Source organism: Hippocampus comes, unplaced genomic scaffold (genome assembly GCF_001891065.2).
Source record: "Hippocampus comes isolate QL1 unplaced genomic scaffold, H_comes_QL1_v1.1 scaffold7, whole genome shotgun sequence".
In the NCBI taxonomy this organism is placed as follows: domain Eukaryota; kingdom Metazoa; phylum Chordata; class Actinopteri; order Syngnathiformes; family Syngnathidae; genus Hippocampus; species Hippocampus comes.
In genome coordinates, this window is record NW_017842060.1 from 9,048,453 (window position 1) to 9,073,166 (window position 24,714).

Genomic DNA, 24,714 nt, shown 5'->3' on the forward strand with positions numbered 1-24,714 from the left:
TAGGCAAAGTTTGGCCTGCGGGCCACATATGGACCACAAAACATTGACGTTATTACAGTCCTGTACTCATTTTTGCATTGATTTATCAGTGTTTTCTTCAAATTGGTTAATTAAAACGGGATTATTCGTTTTTTATTCATTCATCATTCATTCAATAAGTGGCTTACTGATATATTGTAAATAATATAAAACATACTGGCAACATGGAAAAATACATATACATTTACATGTCTAATGTTTTTACTTGAAAATATGGTGATGACCATGAAAGCAGACCGATTACATTGGTCAACTGCAAATTTTAATCAGAGATGGTTTTATGTGTCTCAAAATGTATTTTTGATGAATAAAAACATGACACTGAATTATTATTCTCCTATTAAATTGTGCCGTTCTGGTTCACTATGCACTTTTTGGGGGGAAATAATGCGGCAACTCAAGGCGAGGAAATATTTTTTGGGGGGCAGACAGACATTTTCAGCTGACTGTTCCACAGCAAAGACGTGCTGCCATCACATTTCCATATTTATTGTTTTTACATTATGCTGCATGTGCCTGCTCTGCATCGCTGGCTCTCCCCGAGATTAACAATGGAAACGCTATGAAGTTCAGACAGAAATCAGGGAAGGAGATATTCAGGACTTTTTTTTTTTCTTTTCCCCTTCAATGGGGGATTCTCTTCCTAGCCAGTCCAATCAGAGCAAACCAGGCACAGCCACAACAATTCCATTTTCCAACCCTACTGCTTAAACTAACACTCGCGCACATTATCTGAGCCAAACACGTTGTGCTTTTCCGCAAGGATTAACACTTTCCCACCTCGGCCTGCATTTTGAGTCCTCTTAAACGTTTGTCCTAGTCCTTAATTATTATCACTGTACTGTCTCCTGCTCATCCATGCTGCAACGCTCCAGCTTCAATCCCTCCGGCATGCATCATGGTTTTACATAGCAAACTGGCGCCACACCGCAAAGTCTTATTTTCTCTACGCTCCATCTTCTTTTTCTTCTCCTCCTCACCCATCCTTACCACCGTACGCTTTAATCTGCTCCGAGTGGGTGGGGGGTGGGGGGCTTAGTAGTGGCACAGATGCAGGACTTCCACATCGCTTCGTGTTTCCTTTCGACGACACTCACCGGACAGCTCTTGAGGTACGACCGCTCAATATAAGGAGATTGGATGCACGCCTCATTTTCTGCTAAGCTTCTGAAGCTTCACGCAGTGGTGAAACAGTTCAAAATATTTCTCTGTATGATGCGCTGCAAAGGGCAACAATGACTACATGGCTTAACATCAATGCTCGGACTGGTAATAAATGATTAGTCCATCATACAATGTACAATCAATGCTGTGCTTGAGCACCATTTGCATGCACACGCTCCAAAGCGATTCAATGAAAACTGCAGCAAGTTTTGCAAGCAAATGAATACTGGGGTAGAAATTTTGAAAATGTTCCATGCAGATGCGACGCTCCGCCCACCCTTCCAAAGCGGTTAAGGATTTAACATGAATTAAAAAAAACAAATAAAAAAACAAGCTTTATCAAGCTACTCACAATAATGTACAAAATTCCCACCAAATTTCTTGTGAGGACAGGCTCTGATGCTGAACTTTATTAAAGTAATCTTTAATCATGGTTCTCCCCTCAGGGTACAGCGCATATGACGCCTGGAAAATTGCTGACACGGAGTGCTTTAGCCGATAGATCCACAGATAAGACTGTCATCCAGCATTGACTGCAATGTTTGAGGAGACAGAATATTTAATGCTGTTCACTTGGCTTGGCGGCCATCCATGTCTTTGTGATTTAATCCTCTTATTTTGGCCTAGAGCACCCAGGCAGTCCCAAAATGTACTTGTCAGTCTTTCATTGTTCTTTCACGACTTAACTTGAGTTTTCCTGTGGTCCAGCAAGAACCTTTTAGGTTAAGCAAAATTTTGAATGCTTATAAATATTGATCACTAGTTGTTCATGACATTCTCATGAGTTGCAACGACTACAATGAGCTGCTGACTCCGAATGACGAGTGACTCGTTCAGTTCTGGAACTCCAAAACAACAACGCACCCCACCATTTACCCAAACTGGGTGTTGGACAAGTACCGTATTCTCCGTACTATATGGCGCTTCTGGGTATAAGGCGCAACTTCCAATGAATGGCCTATTATAAAACTGTTTTAATATATTGGGTGCACTACATTATAAGGCGCATAGAATAGAAGCTACAATAGTGCGTTATGCATCCACTAGCTGGAGCTACGCAAAGGGGAATACAATACAATACAATACATTACATTATCTATATAGAGCTTTCCCAACCGCTGCCACTGTCACAAAGCACTATACAGTACATTTAAAACTACGTCCAAGAAATCTGAATATTGATCCAGATATAAGGCGCATCAGATTATAAGGCACACTGTCGGCTTTTGAGAGAATTGAATGCTTTTAGGTGCGCCTTATAGTGCGGAAAATACGGTGTATACGTTTGCTTAGGGCTGCAATAAACAAATATTTTAATAATGAATCAGTCGAATTTAATAAACAAACAAACAAACAAACTATATTTTTTTTATTCCCACCCAATTATTCAAAAACCCAACCTAACTTGAAAGTGACAATTGAAAAAAAGTAAGCACAAATATAAATTGTAGGTGTGTGCATCTCTCTACAAAAGACAATTCGATAAGATTCTCGATACGCATGGTACGATATGTTACAAGGATGCAACGATCTTAAAATGTAACTATTCAAATTTGTTGAATTCAGTGGGATTATGATTTGATTCAATGTGGCTGTAGCTTTCGTCACGTTTATTAATATGCAACAAGTTGTAAAAGCTCTCCAAAGCCCAAACTTTCTGAGTTGATCAAATTTCAAGAGACAACAACTCATTGGCAGCTTCGAACCCATTTACATCTGGTGGACATCTCTCATTAAAGACGATTTGATACATAGCACGGTCCGTGGAGTATGATAGGATTCAAGGAGGCAACGATTTTAAAATGTAACAGTTTGGGTCGTACGATCGAAACCAATTGTCCAATTCAAGTCAGTTTTTGTTACACCCATAATAAACTGATTAGGGTTCAGTTACTGGTTTGGTCCTTAACATGTCAGACAATAGACAAAAATCAAGCCGATCTTTGCAAACGTCTGATTTTGATTCACTGCAATGACAAGAATTCTGCTTTCGTGGAGGGCTACAAGATGTCTGAGGATATTCACTGTTGAGGGGCTGAAATTCCAAGGATTCGGACAATTTGAAATTCAACGAGGTCACAAAAAGATCAATTGATTATTAAAATTAGCGATTCATTTGATTTGTTGAACTGAAAATTAATATTACAAGGCCTTATAGTCAACATTACTATTGTAGGCGACGCTTACTATTGAGCTCCAGTCTACTTTGTTTTTTGGCTGGCATTTTTGTTTGTTACAGGCAGCAGTCTGTTGGCCTGCTTGTGCGTTCCCCGCTTTAGACTGCGTTGGTCTGTTTTGTGAGAACCAAAGTGACCGTCACTATAATTACCAGGCCGACCCATAACATGCATGACCTCGGTGTTACCTCCCCTAACCTGACCCAGCCTTTGGTGTCATGACACAACACTTACCACACATACATGCAAACATGTGCAGGTGTGGCGTCATGCGTCCTGACATGCAAATATGTCGAAATGCGCTGAAGCACACATGCGCGCGCGCGCGCACACACACACACACACACACACACACACACACACACACACACACACACACAGCTGGCTCTACAGACACTGGCGTCCATCACATCTTGTGAAACTTAATCTCTCTGAAAGGAGGAACAGCTGCACTGGCACGCATGTCTGCGTGCATGCACTCAGACATGCGAAAGATCAGCTTGGGTGAAGCAAGAACTTGTCAGAGACCGCCATATGACAAAGCGCCTCTTGACCCAGGAGTCGCTGGCAGGGCCCATAAAACAGGTTGTAGTCCCCTTGCTTAAGGAGCCATGTCCATCTAAGGGAGAGTAACATTTTTACAAGTGTTCACAAGGGCTCCCCAAACCTAAATCTCGCCAAAACATAGGATGAAAGGCGTCCTAGCATGTCCACCAATATTATAGACCAGCGTTTCCCCAAACTGTTTGACCTCAAGCCGCTTACCACACAATGTGTTTCCTCCTCGGAGCCCGCGTTTATAAAACATCATGTACTCATCATTGCGTATTGCCACAAAATGGTCATTTGCGGAAATAATATAAATATAGACCACAACAGACGTGAATGGATTGCACCAAACATGAACCAAACAGCAAGAAGAAATAATTGTGAAAGAAAATTGTGGGAAACCCTGTTTGTGGTGAATTCAGGGTTGCCATGGAAATGCCAAATGCACTATGTAAGTGCATGAAGCTATAGGTACACTCAATTTGGAATTCTGTACAAGACATTCCTAATGTGTGTCATTTTATTTTACGGGACCATAAAGCCATTTGGTCATGAAATCATTTGAATCAACACATCCATCACTCTCCTAATGATGTATATACATACAGTGCCAACTGAATACACCTGTGTAGATGCCCGGTGCTATATACGATATGCTCTCACTCACATCTGCCTCACATACTTCAGCCTAATTGCTGCAAAAGTACTTGCATGACTGATTGCCAGCGAGCGAGGGCCGTAATATGGCCATAATGTTATAACGCGAGACTGCTGACAACCGTTGAATACACAGACACACACATAAACACACAGCACTAACAGCACATTACGGACACTCGGTTACGGTGTCGGCAAAATAAAACTATGCAACGGAAATAACACAAATGAAAATGCCACGCATTGCAAACGCACCTGATAGGTGAGATGAGATCATGAAATCAGATAATATGAGCATGATGTTCCTTATCATCTGCAATCATGGTGTTCTAATTTGATTGGAAAAAGGTTGGTGGAGGACAATACTCCCCAGTAATCCACAGTATCCCCCTGAGTCTAAATTGTTCATGCAATTTTTGCACATATTCATTGATCCTCAGGTGCAATTCCCTAAATTCCCATATGGTCGGTACATTAACAGCTGGAGGCTCTCGGAAAAGCCCCCTGAGCACTTTCCAAAAACCAGACGGGCACCAACGAAAAAGCAAGTCTCAATCAGTCATCATTAAGCATCAGGCTGGAAAAGCCCAATTTGGGAGGGTCGCCATGTACCAACAGGACATGTGACATGGACATGGGTGCAAAATAACATGCTCCAATCATTGACCAAGTGCTACCGTTGATGTAAAGATCCATCAACACACCGATGGAGGAAGAACGAGCTCACCTGACTGATCGCCAGTTCCCACGAGAGCAATATAACGATCGGCACATCAATCAAAAGCATCCCGACTGTTGCAAAACAACCCGAAGAGGAGGGCTGAGGTGTCAGTCATCAGAGGTCCGGGACGCACGACTTAGTGGATGTGTGCCGTTGCATTCAGCCACATATCAGCAGAAGTTGATGTCAAACAATTGTACGCACACAAACGGGACTCACCGTATCAGCATCCTGCCTGTGTTGATGGAAAAGTCAACGTGAGCAGACCGAAGCTGTCCGTCCGTTGCCTGCCTTGTGTTAACATCCACCGTGGCTGCAGCCGCTCTGCCCAAATGATCCTGCCCGCGCGTCTTTTCCCTCCCTCCCTCTCAAGCCTCTCTCTCTCTCCTCCCACACCCTCACACGCTCTCTCTCTCCCTCTCGCTCACTCCCTTTCTCGGTTTCTCGCTCAATCATGCGCTCTCTCGCTCCAATAATTTCCTGCCCAGTGTGAACACGACTCAGGAAGGGCAGATGCCGTATTGACGGTTTAGTGAAGTGAAGTTTGGGCACATAGAATATATTCTGCAGGATTCCACAGTGATTCTCTGCCAGCCTTTCTTCGTCACTGGTTTAAAAAAAAAAGCCCTGTGCGAAAGCATTTTTTTCCTCTTAAAATCCAGGCTTGCAGTAATTTAGTTTCTCAACATTGAGGGTCCAATGAAACCACTTAATTTCTACATTATGTATGGTCCAAAACCTCCCGTCCAGTCTCAAAAGCTATTGTTCATTCATTTCGCCTTATAATTAAAGTCAGGTGGGTAAATCATTTTATTCTGGTGTTTTGACCCGAGATAACAAGGGAAGCACTGTATCTGTACCATCCAAGTCCTTTGACAAAACAATGAGGTTCCAAAATTAAGATCGGCTAAATGTCAAGATTTAATTGCCGTTTAAATAACAGTGAATGTGAATGTTTTGAACACCAGTTCCCATGCCAGTGTTGTATTGAGCCGAAATGCATCCTCGAGGAGATAGCCAAGACTTGTGTGGATGTAGTTAAGTGTCCCATCGCTGAACTCCAGTTGTCCTTCTTTCGAAAGCAAACAAGTTGAGATCGAAGAAACAGCACCCCTACTGGTTGCAGCCATGTAGTGCACTGTATTTTCTCCTCAATTGCTTGAAGGCACAATTACTGAACAATAAGATATAAATTTAATCAAGGCAATTTTCAAGAAACAAGGAATCATTTATTGTGCCCGTTCCTTCTGTGGTCTTTTACTATGACCCTGGCATGAAGTATTTTCCACAGGTTGGCAAAAGTCGGCGGCTTCCCCTTTTTGTTTACCACTCCGCCCCTCAATTGCTTGAAGGCACAATTACTGAAGTCGGCGGCTTCCCCTTTTTGTTTACCACTCCGCAGTTTCAGACAAAATCAGTCATCAATGATTATCTTGTGTTGTTTTCCGGTTAGCAGACAGAGACCCACAAATTGTTTTGTTTCTGGGCTATCCCGGAACTAATTGCTTTGATTGTGAGCGATCATTTTTAGCTTTATAATTGTTTATTTTCCTTCTCAGTAAACCAAAAAAAAAAAAAAAAAGATGATTGGAAACCGATGTAATTTTTCCATGTTTTCCTCAAAAATAAACGAATAATATGTGTCAGTATACCACATTTTACTCACGTGCAACTGAAAATCAAGCAGCGGTACTTTTTTTCTTCCAGTGTAGTCCTCATGGTGGAAACAATCATGATGGCAGTCACAAAGTGCGCTTATTAGTGCTTTTTGCTGATTCACAAGCGATTCTCTCAGCTTGCTTTCATTTGAGAAGTGAGATTCTCAGAATGTTTTTTTTTTTTTTTTGTCTGTTTTGCCACAATTGGCCTTTTCCGATATTCCTAGTATTCCTCCATTTTTCTTGTTGGTCCTTTCACAAGCGATTGTGTGGCTAAAAAAACAAAGAGAAAACTTGACTTGGCAGTCTCCTGAAAACAGTCATTCTATGTCCATGTTGCAAAAACACTGATGCTAATTCACCGCCATCAGAACCTCTTAGCTGCCCTGAGCATTTAAAAGAGAAGTTGTAATTTGACTTGGCTTTGTGCATCTGTGTTGATTACTCGAATAAGAAACGCGTGTTTAAATTTGATGCATCAGTCAATTGGATGTACGGCATTCATCTGTTTGCCAAAGAGCTCACTTCAAAAGATACGTCCTCCTGGCAGGTGCAGTTTTGTGGTTCATTTTATCAAATGCGTGATACAGGGAATGACGGCAAATGATTTTCAGGGGTTGGGGGATAACTAGAAACAGTTGGGGTGAGCAAAATTTCAACCACAAACTTTTGCTGACACCATATTTGTGAGGGTCTTCAGAAGACTGTTTGCATAGGGGATAAATGGGAGCTGGAATTTTAAACAGAACAATGCTGGTGCACAAGACGACATCCAAAGAGAGAGAGAGAGAGGGAGAGGGAGAGAGAGAGAGAGAGAGAGAGAGAGAGAGAGAGAGAGAGAGAGAGAGAGAGAGAGAGAGAGAGAGACACACGCGCACGCACACACTGAGCGACTAATCTGGGTGTGCTGACCTTGAACACCAAATATAATCAGTGGTGCAGCAGATTCCCATTAGAGCGATGTAAATGAGATGGAGGAGCATAAACGAGCTTTTGTTGCAGAAACTCTTCAGCTCAGTGGATACAAGATAACGCAACCTCAGGCTGGACCGCACACACGTACGCAGACACATGCGCACACTCACGGTCAGGCTTGAAAGCCCTCACATAGTGGGAAAAAGAAAAGCGTAAACACACCGCAAATGAAGGTGTTATCAACACATTTGGAATAGAAGCAATCAGTCACAATGGAAATGACAACAATCTTGGCCAGGAAAAAAAAAAGGCAAATGCATGTAGCAAGTCCAAAAATTGCTTTGCAAAATGTACACATGGTAAATATCTAGACATGAATCAATCTGAGTTTGTTATTATGCTGTTTTTATTCACTGTGGGGTTAGCGAAAGCGTCCAAGGGTTCAAACCTTTTCATGTCTTGGTGTGAATCATGCCAAAGAACTGAGACAGCTCGAGTTTTTTCTTTTTCCTGATACATCGGAAAAATGGAGGCACATGTTTGATGGAGGCCCAAGTGTTCCCTTACAGGAACATATGCTGAAAAAAGTGATGACTTTTTAATTGCTTGATGAGAAATATTTGGGTCTCTGCCCCACAGGCCCCTCCGCATTCACAATTTCAATCACACACAGGCATGAGCGCGGGCGCACGCCCGCGCGCTCAAAAGACAGTAACTCGGCACATTAAAGATAAACGTCTTGCTATCAAGATAACTTCAGTGGATGAAAAAGGACGTCGAGCTATATTTGATGGGCCTTCTTGTCGGAGCCCCCACAATGCACCGCAGGCACGGAGCTGTGAAGGCATTGCCGTCTATAATCGTACAGAGATCTGCTAAATACTTGCTGTGCCTTTTCATCAGAGAGTGCTTCAGTCAATTCACACCCCTGACTGTGTAAACACAAATCTACGCTTCCTAGCAGCTCTCCATCACATAATCAGGGAGCTGACTGATGAATATTTATCAACGTACGGTACGGGTTCAGAATTCAGAAGGTTTTGGATATACTGCGGTTGTTTGTAAAGGAATGGAAGCGCAAAGACACACAAAGTCGTTTTACCCCTTCCCTCAAGGCACACCGCACATACCATCAACCAACTAATTTATCAGTTGTCAGTGGTTGTAGTCATGCATGAACTCCGCATTTTCCTGACATTTCTAGTCGCCACACTACGCGAGCTCACTTGATCAGCGTCTGTCAAAGCCTGCAGCTCGTCTCATCTCGTTATCGTAATGTGATCTTGGAAGTGACGCGTCGCATTATTGGAGATACTGCCTGTAACTGACTTGCAAACTGAGGCTGGCTAAATTCTCCTGCCTCATAAGCACAATAACGGAAACTATGTTCTCAAATATGTGCTTTTCATAATCGAGAAATATCCTGCTCACAAATCGTACACCCCAAACCATATTCCACTGTTACCGAAATGCGTCTTTAACCAGGAAGACTAAAAGAACGCAACAGTGTAGCTAAATGAATTGGCAATGTCAGCTTTTTCACTGCGCAGCTTCCTTTTTATCTGGGAAGACATGCTAAATTGCAAAAAAACAAACAAAAAAAAAATGCTGCCCTCTTCTGATTTGGGGTGTGACAAAACTTGAGGAGGCATTTGTTTGGCTCTCACTTTGCCAAACCAAAAACCTCAAGTGCTTCTTGATATGTCATATGCGTGCTACCTTGTGGCAACACAAAAATCAAGTCCTGGAATTTGAATTAGCCCAAACTGCAAAGCCACCCTAACAATGAACAAGCGGATTAACAAAATGTTTATAAAAGAAAGGGGAGGCCTGGCAAATTTTTCGTGTCACCTTGAAAGTTCAGCTTGTGACTTATGAGGAGGGTGCAGAGCGGAATGGCCATTAAAGCCATGACATTTGAATTAATGTCAGTATCATAGCTACAGCCGCAGCACCTTCCATTTGCGCAGTCACACAACTCGCCTCAACCGCTGACGGTTAATGAGTAATGATGCTGCCAAAAACCTGCACGCGCCACCCTGCATAAAAAAAAAACAAAAAACTTGACGCTCACTCACGTCCATGAATATCCATTTACTGAATATATTTTGTATGCACTCTAAACATGGCGGCCTCCTGTTTGACCGGTAACTCTCTTTTGTAATGACACGATTGACTTGTTCATTGTCTTAGAAGCACATTGCAGGTGCTTAAAATGTGCACAACTGAAGAAAGAAATGTAGCGGTAAACAAAGACGCTAGCTAGCCTGTTGCACGGCGGCCCTCTCCCTTTGTACAGGGATTGTTGAAGATATCAAGTTATAATTGAAAACAGGAATGGATCTATGATTGAAGAAGCATTTCTGAAGAGAAACGCGTGTGACAGAAGTTATAAATTCATGACAATTAAGTTGCAATGGTTGGAAAATAAAATTGTACATTTACAACATTTGGAGAAAACTTATTTTGTGACGTCAATAAATTGTAACTTGAACAAGCCAATGCCACGATTCCCTTACAAGGTAAAGTCTACACTTGACCAGACCAGCAGGGAGACTTGCCACATCCATATCTTTGGAAGGAAATATAGTTAAATATTACTTGAATAGGCTTCAGGTTGATGATTGAACAAAGCCAACAAATGAGGCCATTTCCTTGTAGTCATTTGACAAAATCCTCAACATTCCTCATCTTAACAAAGGGATAACTTTATATTTTAAAGTAATTTTTTTTAACAAGTCATGCCAAATTAAAAACTTTCTTCTATGATTACTTCACCTTCATTTGTAAAGTTGGATGAAATTGTCATATGTTTTTTATTTGCACTCCCTTTGTCATTATGACATGGATCATAAAAGCACAAGAAGCGAGACAAAAACACGACGGTGTCGACATGTCTTATGTGACGTCCCCTATTGTGGAGTTAAGAGGCACCGCTTTTTACTCGTGTTGTAAACACGATCATACTGCACTCACAATAGCGACGCTTGCACTGGCTGAGCCGCAGAGGAAAAAGGTCAGTGTGATCCTTTGAAAACGCAAATTGATCAATTCACTGAAGCAGGCGCTAACGCCTGTGACTTCATTTTATTAAAGCTTTGTCACATTCATGGTTTGAGTGAATGGAGTGAATGTGTTTTTTTTTATTTTTGTTTTTTTTGCAAACACAAACCCAAGATGCTCTCGGTTGGGCTGCATGGCAGCGTTACCAGCTCGGAATGTAAAGCAGCACTGCAAAGCAACTGTCAGGGACGAGCTGTGATATACACTTTAATCATGTGCAAGAGATGGATCTACCACGTCAGAGCTGCACAAGGCGGGAAGGTATAACCCTGCAGTGCATCTGAGATTGTGGACGTGTGTGTGTTTGTGACAAAGACTGAAATTGAGGGAGTGACGTGGTGGTGGTGGGAGGTGGGGGGGGCACATGAGAGAGAGCAGCCTAGTAAGCGTGAAGAAGTTTTTATTAAAAACTAAGAGGGGGGGGGCACAGAATGATGAACATCCAGTGTGCTCTTTCCACATGGAGAAAATTGCATTTGGGCATATTGAGCTGGTTGGAAAGATGAAGTATGCACGCTGATGTGCGAATTTTCATGGTAGCACTTATTAGCAACTGATAGAAAAAAAATCAGATTTGCAGAGTATACTGTACGAGGAGCACACACGCTTATGCGTGCGCGCACACGCACACGCTGTATAAACAAAGAGCAGTCTGTGTCTGTGTTGGATGAGAGTGAAAATGTCGAGAGTAAGAAGGGGGGAAAAAGTGAGTGAGGAAGAGGTGACAGACATGCCATGTCAAGTGAGGAAAAATGAATGACAAAACTTGGCGAATGATTAAAGAAAACATATATTTAAAAAAAAAAAAAGCGAGCATGAGTATTAAATGAGTCATTCTCCATATGTGGCTGGTGTAGCTTGATGTGTTTTCAAGAGAATAAAACACTGTGTTCAAACAGAACAGAATAATACACCTGCAGCGATTCGACACTGGTGGACACATTCACCAAATATGGTTGACATGCCAGAGCGAGGAAGATATTTGTCACAATTCTGTAGTTTCAGACTCATTATTTTCACACTAGTTTCGTTTATCACCCCCCCACCCCCACACACACACACACAAAGCTAATAACTGAGTTACAGATGAAACTCAGAGGAAAGTCGAAAGCCCTTGACACTCTACAATTGAGAAATCAAATAGTTTTGGGCGGGGTGGGGGGTACAGTATGTGAACGGTAATCATGAGAGACTCCGCATGAGACGTTAGTTGAGCAAGCAGCAAGGCTGAGTGAGCTCAACACGTGTTTAGCATTTTCTTTTCGGTCGTACCAAAACAAAAGATCAGTTTCAACAAGGAGTGTTAAAAACAGAATATACAGTACAACTAAAGCAGCAGCGTTTGGAGACCCCCTCCATCCAAAACCAAGCAAAATCAAAACCAGGATGATGGATAAGCAAATATATGGCTTATGGAACTGAGGAAAATCAACCACCAGAAACAGCAGGCATGCCGGATGAGGTGCCAATCACACGGGATAGACTTTTGGTGGGTTCTCTACGCTGCCTTGGACTGACCTCTTACCTTTGACTTCAGAATACCAGCTGAAACTAGGGTGTCCACCACTGAAAAAAAATCTAAAAAGGCCCTTGCCTCATTTGCCAAGAATTGGGCATAAGACTAGCAAATAGAAGCCAAGCGAAGGTATTTCAGGCAGCTGAGAAGATTCAGAAGTGATGCAGGAATAGCAACATTTCTGCTCTTTACATTTCAAAAAATAAAACTTGAAATTGATAACATTTACAGTGCTTGGCATGTTTACAGTGATAATTCTGTACTGGTATTGCTAGCGCTGCTAATTTCGTTGAATCCGAACAGCGTGTCTTTGTCAAGACTATGCATTTTCATAACGGCATGCCATTATGAAATATCATGTTTGACAATCACATTCATGTAGGTTAGTAAGGGGCGTAGCTTTGGTCAGAGACTCGAGGTGGAAGAGGTATTAGTGAAGAGAGGCTATATGCACATCTTCCTAGCAGTATTTGCACCACAAATTCCCCTTTTAACAGTCACTCCTTTCTTTTTGAATGTCTATTCTTTCAGTTCTGGTTGACATGCTACTTAAAACATCGCTTTGATGAATTTTCTAGGGCAAACATAGTTTCCAAAACCAAAACAAATTGCACGAGCTAAAAATGATCATTATGGTTGACATTAAAGGTCCTACGGTATTTTTTCCTCTGAAATCATACTAAATTCCGGCTCTGTGGTTGGTGTTTTATGTGAACCCCGCATTCCCTGCCCCCCCCCGAAAGAACAACATTATGTTGGGAGTTTGGAGCAATTGGAGTCATCGGGTTCCCTGGCAAGATGACAGCCCATTAACCAGGGCTGCTGACTCCCTCCAAATGGCTGACGAGTGACAAGCTGAGCAGCGACCATATTAGTGAGGAAGTTGCATGGCTGCATTTTGTCACGCTGCAAGATACAAACCTCCCCTGGAATACTTATAACGCAGTTGAATAGCTTATTTTGACTTAGATGTAACCATGAAAAGGATGTAAACAGACAAGAGATGTGCACTTTGGATTGGCCAGTTTTTCAAAGCTGTGTACTTTGCATGCGTGCAGACACATTCACACAGGTCCCCACAAAGTGGTTGTCACTGTGATTGGTTCCCTTTGCCAACCCACAATAGCCAATTATGTGTTATTATACATCACAGCAGCTCTTGTGATCTGAATGCGTTGAGTGTGTATGTGTACCCGTGTACGTGGGTGTCATCGTGGGCGTGATTGGCAAATTGCTGGTTATGTATTACAATGTGCTGAAAGAAGGGGAGGGGATATGTCAATGAGATGTAGGAGGCCAGGAAGAAACATATAGAGTGAATTGAAAAAAAAAAAAAATTAAGGACATGAAGAGGCTGATTGTATTTGACAGTGTTAGAAAGGACAACCTCATCGGGAGCCGCAGACCTCCAGTGAGTTGCGTGCTGATGACAGATGTCTGGTGGCCCGAGACATGCGAGACGCAGCCAAGCCAAAGCGGAGCTCACCACAGACTGAGCAACTCAGTCAGAGAATGACTAGTGTTCCATCATGGATGAGCAGGATATGACTGAGTGCTATTCGGCTGGATTTTTAAACATCATATCAAAGTGTCTAGAAAGCACGATGGTGGCCAAGAGCACACAAAGGATCGCATATACTGCAAAATGTCAGCCTGATTGAAAGCAGCGCATTGTGAATAACAACACAAGTCCATGACAACAAACCACAACAAGGCTGAACACCCCCCCACCCCTCCCAAATTCCATTTCAGCAGAGATCTAATTGAAACAACCAAAACACCTAACATGATTAAGCAATCCATTCGCTTTATTTCAGGGAAAAATTAGATTCTGACATAACTTCTTGTCCGATGTCTATTATTATCATCTTCTTTAATATGTACATTACCACCCCCTGCTATTTTTGTTTTTGATTTTTGTTTTTTTTTCCCCCAGGGCCCTTAAATCAGATGCATCTGCAGTACGAATGCTTATCTGCACACATTCAACCTATATGTCATCAATAGCCAATTATGCAGTCCGCGCGGATGGGGGAAAGTGCTGGGGAGAGTACTCACAAACGTTCTTGAATTTTATATTTAATCCCACCTGAAACATGAAGCATAAACTGGATATTTGTGGTGAAAGTAGAAATTCATCCAGACATTCATTACACGCAGCACTGACATGACATCATCTTTAGTAGACGTCTCCATGAAATTCAGGAGATGAAGGAGTGCCATCTCCTCCAAATATTTCTACCTCCTCCCGCCTCGCTCCTCTGTCATTCTGAATTGAGCCGCAACACCCAAGACACTTACTTCAGAAAACAACGTGCCATGTGAGGTCCTATTTTTTTTTTGTGTGTGTGTGTCACTCGATGTCATGCTTTGTGCGCATGCGTGTCACATCACAGACGCATACCGTTCACATGTGAAGTCACATTTGTTTTAGCAATGCGAACATGTACGTCAAAAGATCAGATCGGTCGGATCACAGAGCGGTATATGAGAAATAATTACATGACAAATCTCTTCAACCTTAAATGAACTACAGTACTACAATCCATCGGTGTAAAAATGCAAACAAAAACTGAAGTAGAGTGTGGATTTATATACAGTCCTCATTTATATTGAAACTAGTAAAGGCACATTATGAATAGATGTATTTAAAAAATATATATTTAGCTTTTTTTTTTTTTGCTTGCCTCATTTTAAGTTTGAGTAAGCCATCAAGACATCCAAATCCATCCTGACTTACTGTACATTCTTAATACTTCTCCAGTCTTTATGTTTATGAAGGATGACAGTGATCTGTCCCGGCTTGATGTACAGCTATAGTGTGCTTCCGTAATCCCCACCCTAATCTATTGCCCTTGTGTGTGTGTGTGTGTGTGTGCGCGCATGTATTTAAGCTTTTGGAGGGCCTTTTTCCCACGACTTGCCCACTACATGGACGTAATACCATAGATTTCCCCCAACACAATATTCTGGACAGAGACTCATTGCACTGAGTTGTCAGTATTTCCATTAACTGGTCAGTCAGTAGGATATATCCAGTACAAATTGAAAGGTTTTGAGAGAAGAGATATGATGAAAACAAAAGAGAAGCTGTTTTTAAGCACCCCTGCGGGAAAGCATTTACCACCTAGAGAATGGATGACAAGATAGAATTCGTCCCATGGCTTCTTTTTTATGGTCAAGCGCAGATTTATTTTCTCTCTAATGGGACAGCCTAAGTCAAACTTCACTTTGGTCATTTTAATAGTGAAGTATTGGGACTATTTTGACAGGAACTAGCACAGAAACACCTGTAAAAACCTGGCAAGCAATTTCATTCCGCTGTCTGCACGCAGTGAAACAATACAGCACAAGCCGGATAGAAAGTGGACTCACAGTGTCTGTCTTCACACAATCTCGAGATGTTTAGTTGGGTTGGGGTCGGAGCTACCGGGTTCTTTCACGCCAAACTCATCCAAGCGTGCATTTATGAGTGCTGCTTTGAGAGCTGGAGACATGCTAGAACACGGAAGTATTCGGATGGAATTATGTAGATTTAGGAAGAAACTAAGGGGTCTAGCCCAACCCCCGATTGAAAAATATAATTGATTCGGAGGAAACGTGAAGTCACGTGGTTGATGATTAATTGTGAGCAAAACACTCAACCGACATAATCTCATTAGAATTGCTCTGCATGCTAAAACTAACATTTATGTGTTTGTGTGTTTGCGTGTGGGCCCCCACCGAGCGGGTCCGGGGCCATCCTAATTATGTGGTGTGACTCATGTGAGGGTAATTACAGCATGTGAGACAGTGGGAACAAGGCTACTAGTGACCCAGAAATCCGCGGGCTAATGAAGCGATAAGACACACACTCTTCCTCTCCTATCGCCCACATGCTCACCTCACAGGAAGGGAAGCGGACAGAGCTCGGCAAAGAGAAAGTCAAACAGACACCAGGGGGATAATGTCTGCCTCAGACTTCATTAGGGAGAGTGGAGAGATTTGGGAGGAGCTGCCAAGAGACGGCCTGTCAGGCGCCGACCTCTTCCTCGTGCCCACTAATCTGCCTACTCTTTGTTCTTCGTCATATCTGGCCAAGGCTCCACAGGACCCAGGTCCCATTCCACATGGCCAGATTAAGCCCGATTGGCCGAAGTTAAATTCTCTTTTGAAGAATTGTCGAGGTGTAATCGCTGGGTGAAGCCACGTCTTGCAAGGTGCAGGCTGCACGTTGTGCAAACACAGGAGACAAAGCGTGTGGTTGCTTGGCTTGGCGTATGCTGAAAAGACTCAAGGCTTCTTTAAAATGTCATCTAAAGGTTCATGTCAGGCCGTCTTATCCCCTTACGCCCAAAAGTCATGGCAGGTTGTTGTTGTTGTTGTTTTTAACCTGAGTGTTTAAGAAATTAAAGATTTAAAAACACATCTTCTCTTTTTGACATCTGTACAAATCATTCATCTTTTCTCGACCGCATCGCTCGGCATCAGCCTGAGCAATCAAATGTCACGGCTTTGTCCGCACATCATCAGTGGCAGCAAGTCTGGAAAGTCTAAATTATATATGAGTGAAAATATGACATCATTTTTGGCACATGTCAAATGACAATTTTTGCTCAACTATGACATTTTCAAGAAAATTACTTGTTTTATTGTCCCACTTCCACAATAGTATCAATGATATGTATTCTTCAGTTGATTAAAATTTACACGTTATTAATTAATTCTGCATTGTTAAAAGAAAAATATTCTATAAAAAAATAAGAAATATTATGTATTGTAAATGTGTATGTAAATACTGTAAAAAAAAAGATCGCTTCTTTAGCGAATTTATTTTTTTCTTTTTGCGAAAGAAGCAACCATTTTTTCATATGTATTTTTGAATTATTATTAAAAATATTTTTAACAACAACAAAAAAGAAGCAACACTCTAACAACAATAAAAATCTACAAAAAAATATACGATCAAGGCATCAAACAAATCCTCATGTGCAGTTTGCAGAATAGTCGGTGACACGTTAAGTGCTTTCAATGTTCTGATTTGCTATTTCTGCAACATGTGCAAACATCATGTGCACAACAAACACCAAAACATATCACATATTTGTGCCTTGGCAACAACTTGTCGTGGCCACCCAAATCTTCACGTAAATCACAAACGCTGGCCATGTAAATGCATTCTGGGATAGAAATGGCAAAATGTCATAGCAAGAGAGGGCTCTAGCATCTTTTCCCTCAGCACTGTGTATTAATAAAAATAGGAAGCAATAAAAAAAAAAAAAACGCCCCAAGATAACTTCAGCACTATTCAAATAGCACTGAAATGATTTCAACATTGCCTTCATTTAGCTGAACTCGTGTGCAAACAGTGTGACATTGGTGCATAGCAATGAGCTTCAGAGAAGCACAGGAACAAAAGAGAGTGGTGTTTCCGCCTTGCACACACTGTTGCCAGAACATAATCTTGATGTTCCAGGCTGAATGAATTTAAATCCTTGTCTAATGATATTAAAAAGGATCATTCTCACTGCAGTTTCAAGTTAAACGGCAAATGATTCAGTGGTGTTTCTTTTTCTAGTGGCAGTCTGAGAACGTTTCACCGCAGCTGCTGTGTTACATAACGTTTTCTGGAGCACTTGGATACGGAAAATTCTTCAATTGTGATTCCGGAAAAATGCTTCCGCTGACCGTCATGATATTGACCTCTGCTTGAGTCAGAGATAATAGACTGGTTTAAGGTCAAACAGGTTTGATACAATTTTGTCTCCTTTTGATGCTAAAATGCAAAAACGAGCCACAAGGGGGCAGTAGACACCTTTCATCTTTGTACAATCACTACTCTGCCGAATGGAAACAAACAAAATAATTCTTTTGTTGGAATTCATTCAGAGATATCGAGTTAATATAGTTACAAACCTATGCCAAGTGTTCTGTGTTATTCACAGAAAAATAAACAAGACTTAAGGGCAATGTCCTTCTGTCTCAGCCTGTAACTTCCAGCCACAAGATTGGATTGGTAGTTTGTGTGTAGTCCTGCAAAATAATTAAACACGTAACCAAAAGTAGTTCTCAGTGGAGCACAAAGCCGCTAAGGTGAAACCGTTATTAAAAGCGTAAGTAACGAAATATTGAAGCGCTGCTTCTTCATTCTGAGAGCAGTTGGTTGGCTGAATTTTTAGTTTTTTAAATTTTTTTTTTTTTTTATCTACGTGTCTTTATTGCTCCCCCCAAAAGTCTTCACAGTCTTCATCAAACAACGACAATGTCCCCATATCAGGACAACACGTTGGCAATAACTGCTATGACTACCACTGCCAAAAATACGGCCTAACTTGACATGAAATTTCTCATCTTCAGTGTATTATGTGTCATAACATCTCCACTGATGTGGCAAAGGAAGTGATACCGAACACAACCCACTCGCGATGTCTCTTGTTGGTCGGTGAGGCACACATGCAGGTTATTCACAACCTACGCTCCTTTGCAGACACAACATATGTGTGTGTGTGTGTGTGTGTGTGTGTGTGTGTGTGTGTGTGTGTGTGTGTGTGTGTGTGTGTGTGTGAAATTTCCTACCCCGTCACACTCCTTACAAGATGACACCTTGACGTATACTGTATATACACAAGCACCAATGCGCACACACACACACGCACTCATCGGCTGGAGGCACTTAATTTCCAATTCCACCCCCTCACCTCACCCTGTGCACCCCTCATATCCCACTCAGGCCCAGCACTAATGTGCACTGTTACTATAGAAACCTGACACACTGAGCCTGGCAGCCATTTACGGCATAAGTAATAAAATCAACAGCAAAAGGCACACCTCCAACACTTATAGTGTCTACCTGGAAGCATACAGTCCCACATGTAATCAGCACACATATATGTACAAATGTTTACATTACCTTTAGTCATGGTTCATCACTGAGCAGGGCAGTTTTGAAGTGAGAGCTGAAATAGAGAAGAGCATAAACGTTCTGCAAACTTGATCAATCAACAGAAAGCTTCGTCTGATGAACAAATAGTTTCTCTTGTCATCCAAGAAGAGTCATTTGCTTGATAAGCTTGTCTGTTTGATGAAGACAAATGAAGTGAGGCTTGCGGATGCCCCGGTTGCCAAATTGGGCCAATCAATTCCTCAACAGTCAGGTTTCACAAACTTTCCCAGCTCGAGACCCAAATTAGGACCGTGGTTCTTCCTCCGAATGATACTGAAACGAATAACAATATATTTTTGCATGCGGTTCTGATGTGTTTTTCATCCACTTTAACTGGAGCATCTTTTTTTTTTTTTTTTTTTTAATGTATCATGAATTGGTTTTGAATTAATTTTCAGTTGGTCCAAAAATTACGAGGGAAAAAAAATAATGTCGTGACAGAAGCAAATATTGTTGGAAGCTGACAAATATATTTTTATATATGTTCAAAAATTAGAGACACATTCATCAGTGTTTGTTGCCAATGTTAAAGAAATGATACAGAGGGACTTCATTCATGTGCCAGCTTGATGAGTAAAACAAACAAACAAACAAACAAACAAACAAACAAACAAACAAACAAACGAACAAACAAACACTTTGAGTGACACAGTAAAAACTGATCATTTAGGCTCCATGTTTGAGAAAGGTTGCAAAAACAGGAACATACCCGTTGGGTATGTTGCTGCTCTGCCACCTAGAGACAAAATTGAATACTACACCAACTGTGACCAAGCTGACTTCAGAGTTAAATCGGAGTTACTTTCCTTCTTTTATCTTTGTTTCAAAGTAATTTATGAGCCATCCAAATCTATCCTGTTAATAACATGTGAATTCCTCCTGTGTGCATTTTTTTGGGGGAAATCCCACAGAGGGCCCCTTTCAAAGAATGAGATGAAAACTGTTTTTTTATTTGCAAGTTTTCAGGCTCAGACAAAGGAGGAAGAAAATGGCACTGGAGAGTCGTGCGCACACAGTCTCTGCTGCATCTTTTAACACGGTAGAAAGGGGTGAACACATGCTTTATATTTAGAATGGTGACGCCATGCAAAAGTCGACATGAGAGGAAAAGCTCGGCGATGCGTTTGAGAGCTACATCGTCAATAATGTATAAGAGGCGGCCTTTTAAAAAGAGACGAGGATCGCCACTCTGTCTTGTCTGCTTCGTTTGCAAGTCTGTCCACTCTGTAGCGGATGTTGGTTAAATTTTCATATTTTGGTCCCTCTGGAGTCACATCGGCAGGTTACACACATGCCATCAATCGGGCTGTATTTAAGCATTTCCCCAATTTGAATGAATGTTCCCAAAAGATGATTTTGAACTGGTGCGGGATGTATTCAGTCTGATTCTTCCCCCATAATCTGGAGAAGAGACTGACAATCGCAAATCCATCGAACTCTTCTCTTTACCGCTTATTCTCACTAGGGTCGCAGGTGTGCTTTGGTCTAGAGGCGGAGTACACCCGGAATTGGTCGCCGGCCAATCGCAACCAGTCAGTAAGTATTTATGATGAAAGGGATGTGAACGAGAGTGATAGTCAATTACGAAGCAGCTGTTGCTGGAGACGAATCGACGTTATGTCATTACTTCATCATCATGATCATTTCATCATCATCATCAATTAGATCAATGATGTGGCATCATATTTTGTGGCAAAATATAGACAAAAGGAAAAATGCAGAGGTTGACTGTAGTTTTGAGTTGTAATATCACCAAATCGCCACTGGATGGCAGGCAAGTCTTAGATGTGCTGACACTGGGTCTTATACTGCCCTATACTGTATTACTGATGTGAGTGTGCCTAATCACTTTTTTGCAAATTTTTAATTATATGCATGCCAAACATTCAATCATATCAAAGTTCTGAGTGAGTTGATTTTTCTCAAAACATTTTGAAAAATTAGTTCTTGCACTTAATCTCAGTTTCTTGTTGAGCAGTTTTGTGCTGTCCTTGAATGATGATTTTGATGCAAGAGAGCCCTTTGCACCGTAAAAAAACACATCACAGTATGTGGTTATTTTGTTTGTTTGCTTCAAACCCTTTGGTGTTGGGTTAGGATTGTGGATCCTTTACACTTGCATTCGAAAACGCACTAGCAAAAATGAAATATACTAAAAGCACGTATTTTGCACATATGTGCATATTTTGTCCAAATTTAAAATATAATTTTGTCACATATATTTGTTTCGGAAGTGTGTGGTCCTATGTGGCCTCCTAGTCGCTGTGATGAAAAATTGTGACCCCTGCAACATTTAAATTGCCCATTTCCAATCGAAGTGATCATGTCGATGATGCATCACCAATGATTTCACAAGGTAGGAAACCCATCAAACTCATGCTTATGTTTCCAAATGAACAATTCTACAACATTCCTTGGAAAGCACAAAATATTTTACGATATAATACGCATATTATACACAAATATTTTCAGAACAAGCCTATGGCCTGCAGGCACCATGTCGACGATCCCGATGTTAATAGACAGGGAGAGATTCCGAACACTGATAAAAGAGTTCTCAGTCACAATCTAATTACCAGATACGCGTTAGTGGACAGGGAGAGATTCCGAACACTGATAAAGAGTTCTCAGTCACAATCTAATTACCAGATACGCTAACAGTAAGCCGAACTTCTATTTTTTCTTCCACTACGATTCTTTCTGCTTTGGATTTTCTGGATGTCTTCCCTGTGGTGCCTTGCTACCTCTCACAGGTCAGTCTTGGTACTACGACAGCCATCTGGTTTGTGGGAGGACACTGGCTATTGTCGGCGGTGATATCCGATTATGTGTGGTGTGCTGCGTTATCTCACTTACTAAACAGACAGTAAATATGTAAGGTCTCTCACACTTTAAAAATTGGTTAAGACGTTAAAAATCGGTATGTGTGTGCCCCGTTCTGCTTTCCCATGGCCCAAATCCTCTCTTTGCTTTTACAGTGGAAAAACAAAACCAAAAAAAAAAAGACTTTGAACAAACCGCATCCAACAATCTTTCGAGGCTTCACGTGAAAACGTTTTTGCATTTGGAGGTCATCGAAGATTTACAATGGAAAAACAAAACCAAAAAAAAAAAACTCTGAGCAAACCGCATCCAACAATCTTTCGAGGCTTTACGTGAAAACGTTTTTGCATTTGGAGGTCATCGAAGCAGTGAGCCCTTACCCGCCTCAGTGAACGGGTCCCCAGTGCTGCTTCATCTTTGAGGATTGAAAGAGTCAGAAATCTCCCCAGAATTCTCCTGCAACACAGAGGGAGGGTGGGAAGGTGTGGGAAAGGGATGAGGAGATTAGGAAAGAGAGTCTTTGCCTTTCAAAATTCAACGCTCTTAAAATCAACTCGGGCTTTGGTGCTGAGTTCCCTCTGGTGCTCACATGGATGTGTGTGTGTGTGTGTGTGTGTGTGTGTGTGTGTGTGTGTGTGTGTGTGTGTGTGTGTGTGTGTTTATGCCACAGTGTTTGGATCGTAGTAACCGACGTGCATCCTGAGTTCAATTGCTACAGCCAAGTTCTAAAAGCACGCGGGTCAAACGGGCAGCCCTGCTTCAGCTCCCACACTGGGGGGCTTTTAAGGCTTTTAAAAGGCTAGCTTCTTCTCGCCAGCCAAATGGGCTGTGCATTTGTGTGCGTGTGGCCGGGAAAGTCAGTGTGGGAAAAGCATTCAGCACCTCTGTATGATCAGCACACATTCTGACAGATCAAACGGGTTGCATTAGGACACACATGTGAATACTGACGCGCAAGTGCGTGGAACGTAAGCAGCGAGGCACCGTGTACCGAAAACACCTCAGTTTTGGGTCAAAATGTCAAAATTGTGACACGTTTATGTGATATGTGCAAAAAAATGAGGATATTCAAACACACCGGTACCATCAAAGAGTTGTATTAAGTTTACTTTTAATGAACCACTTATTTGACACTGCAATTTAAGTTAAATTTTGCCAACAATGACACAGTCAACCAAACATTTTATGGGAATATGTGGATCAAAGGGGAGGAACACCTTCACAAATTGTGTGACAATTCAGGTGAGTGAAAATCTAAAGAAGACGCTCCTTTGTGTGTGTGTGTGTGTGTGTGTGTGTGTCTGGGTCTGTGTGTGTGTGTGTGTTTATGCCACAGCGTTTGGATCGTAGTAACCGACGTGCATCCTGAGTTCAATTGCTACAGCCAAGTTCTAAAAGCACGCGGGTCAAACGGGCAGCCCTGCTTCAGCTCCCACACTGGGGGGCTTTTAAGGCTTTTAAAAGGCTAGCTTCTTCTCGCCAGCCAAATGGGCTGTGCATTTGTGTGCGTGTGGCCGGGAAAGTCAGTGTGGGAAAAGCATTCAGCACCTCTGTATGATCAGCACACATTCTGACAGATCAAACGGGTTGCATTAGGACACACATGTGAATACTGACGCGCAAGTGCGTGGAACGTAAGCAGCGAGGCACCGTGTAAAGTTGCACGTTCAAAATGTGAACTCTCTCGTGGTTTGCAATTCAAATGATCCTGCTGGTGTCATCGGTTGCAAAGTATGAAAAAGATCATATTTTTCTGTAGTCTTTAGTACATCCATAAATCCATTGATAGTTTATACTGCTTGTCCTTATTAGGGACTTGGTCTGATGGAGCTTATCCCATCTGACTTCGGACAAGAGTTGGGCATATATATATATATATATATAGATCCCAATGTGCTCCAGTACCCACCGAAAACCCATGCAAGCTTACGAAGAACATGTGGACTCTACACAGGAGGGCCTGGAGATCTGAACCCTAAATTGCAGAAATATGAGGCAGATGCGCTTAACACAAGCTCAATGTGCTCTTCCTCCATCCAAAATGTGATTTTTCATGCAATATATTTGTTGGGCAGCAGGTCATGAATACAACGACTAGAAGTTAGGGAGATACTAATTGGCTTCCCGACGACTGCAGATGTGCCTTCAAGCAAGCCACACCCACAAACACTAGCTAATGGGGGTTTGCATACTCCTTCACTCTGGTTTATCTTCTTCATGTCTATATGTGTGCAATCTGGTTCTCTGTGTGGTGTGCAATAAAAAATAAACAGTAGAGTGTAAATGCAGTTTCCTTTTGAGGGATTATTTTCAGTCTAATAATTTCATCCATCCATCCATTATCCGAGCCGCTTCTCCTCACAAAGGTCACAGGCGTATCCAGTGGTGGACCCTCAGGGCCAGCAAGGCCTTCTCTGCTGGCCTAAACATTCTCAGAAAAGTAAATTTACTTTTCTGAGAATAACATAAATTTGTTATTTTATTTTCATAAATATGTTAACAAAATTATT

General features: G+C 41.8%; 1 protein-coding gene across 31 annotated transcripts in view; it reads right to left on the reverse strand.

Annotated features, from left to right (window-relative positions):
• Positions 1-24,714, reverse strand: part of LOC109511127 (receptor-type tyrosine-protein phosphatase delta-like) — a 166,964-nt gene that overhangs the window by 89,317 nt on the left and 52,933 nt on the right. For 30 of the 31 annotated variants that reach the window (XM_019861918.1, XM_019861908.1, XM_019861931.1 and 27 more), the window contains exons 4-5: positions 22,585-22,660; positions 19,349-19,394 (exon numbers count right to left, since the gene is read on the reverse strand). The gene's annotated coding sequence lies outside the window, so the exon portion shown is untranslated. Of the gene's footprint in view, positions 1-5,526; positions 5,641-19,348; positions 19,395-22,584; positions 22,661-24,714 lie in introns of those variants that run through there. The other variant, XM_019861906.1, reaches the window with a different exon arrangement.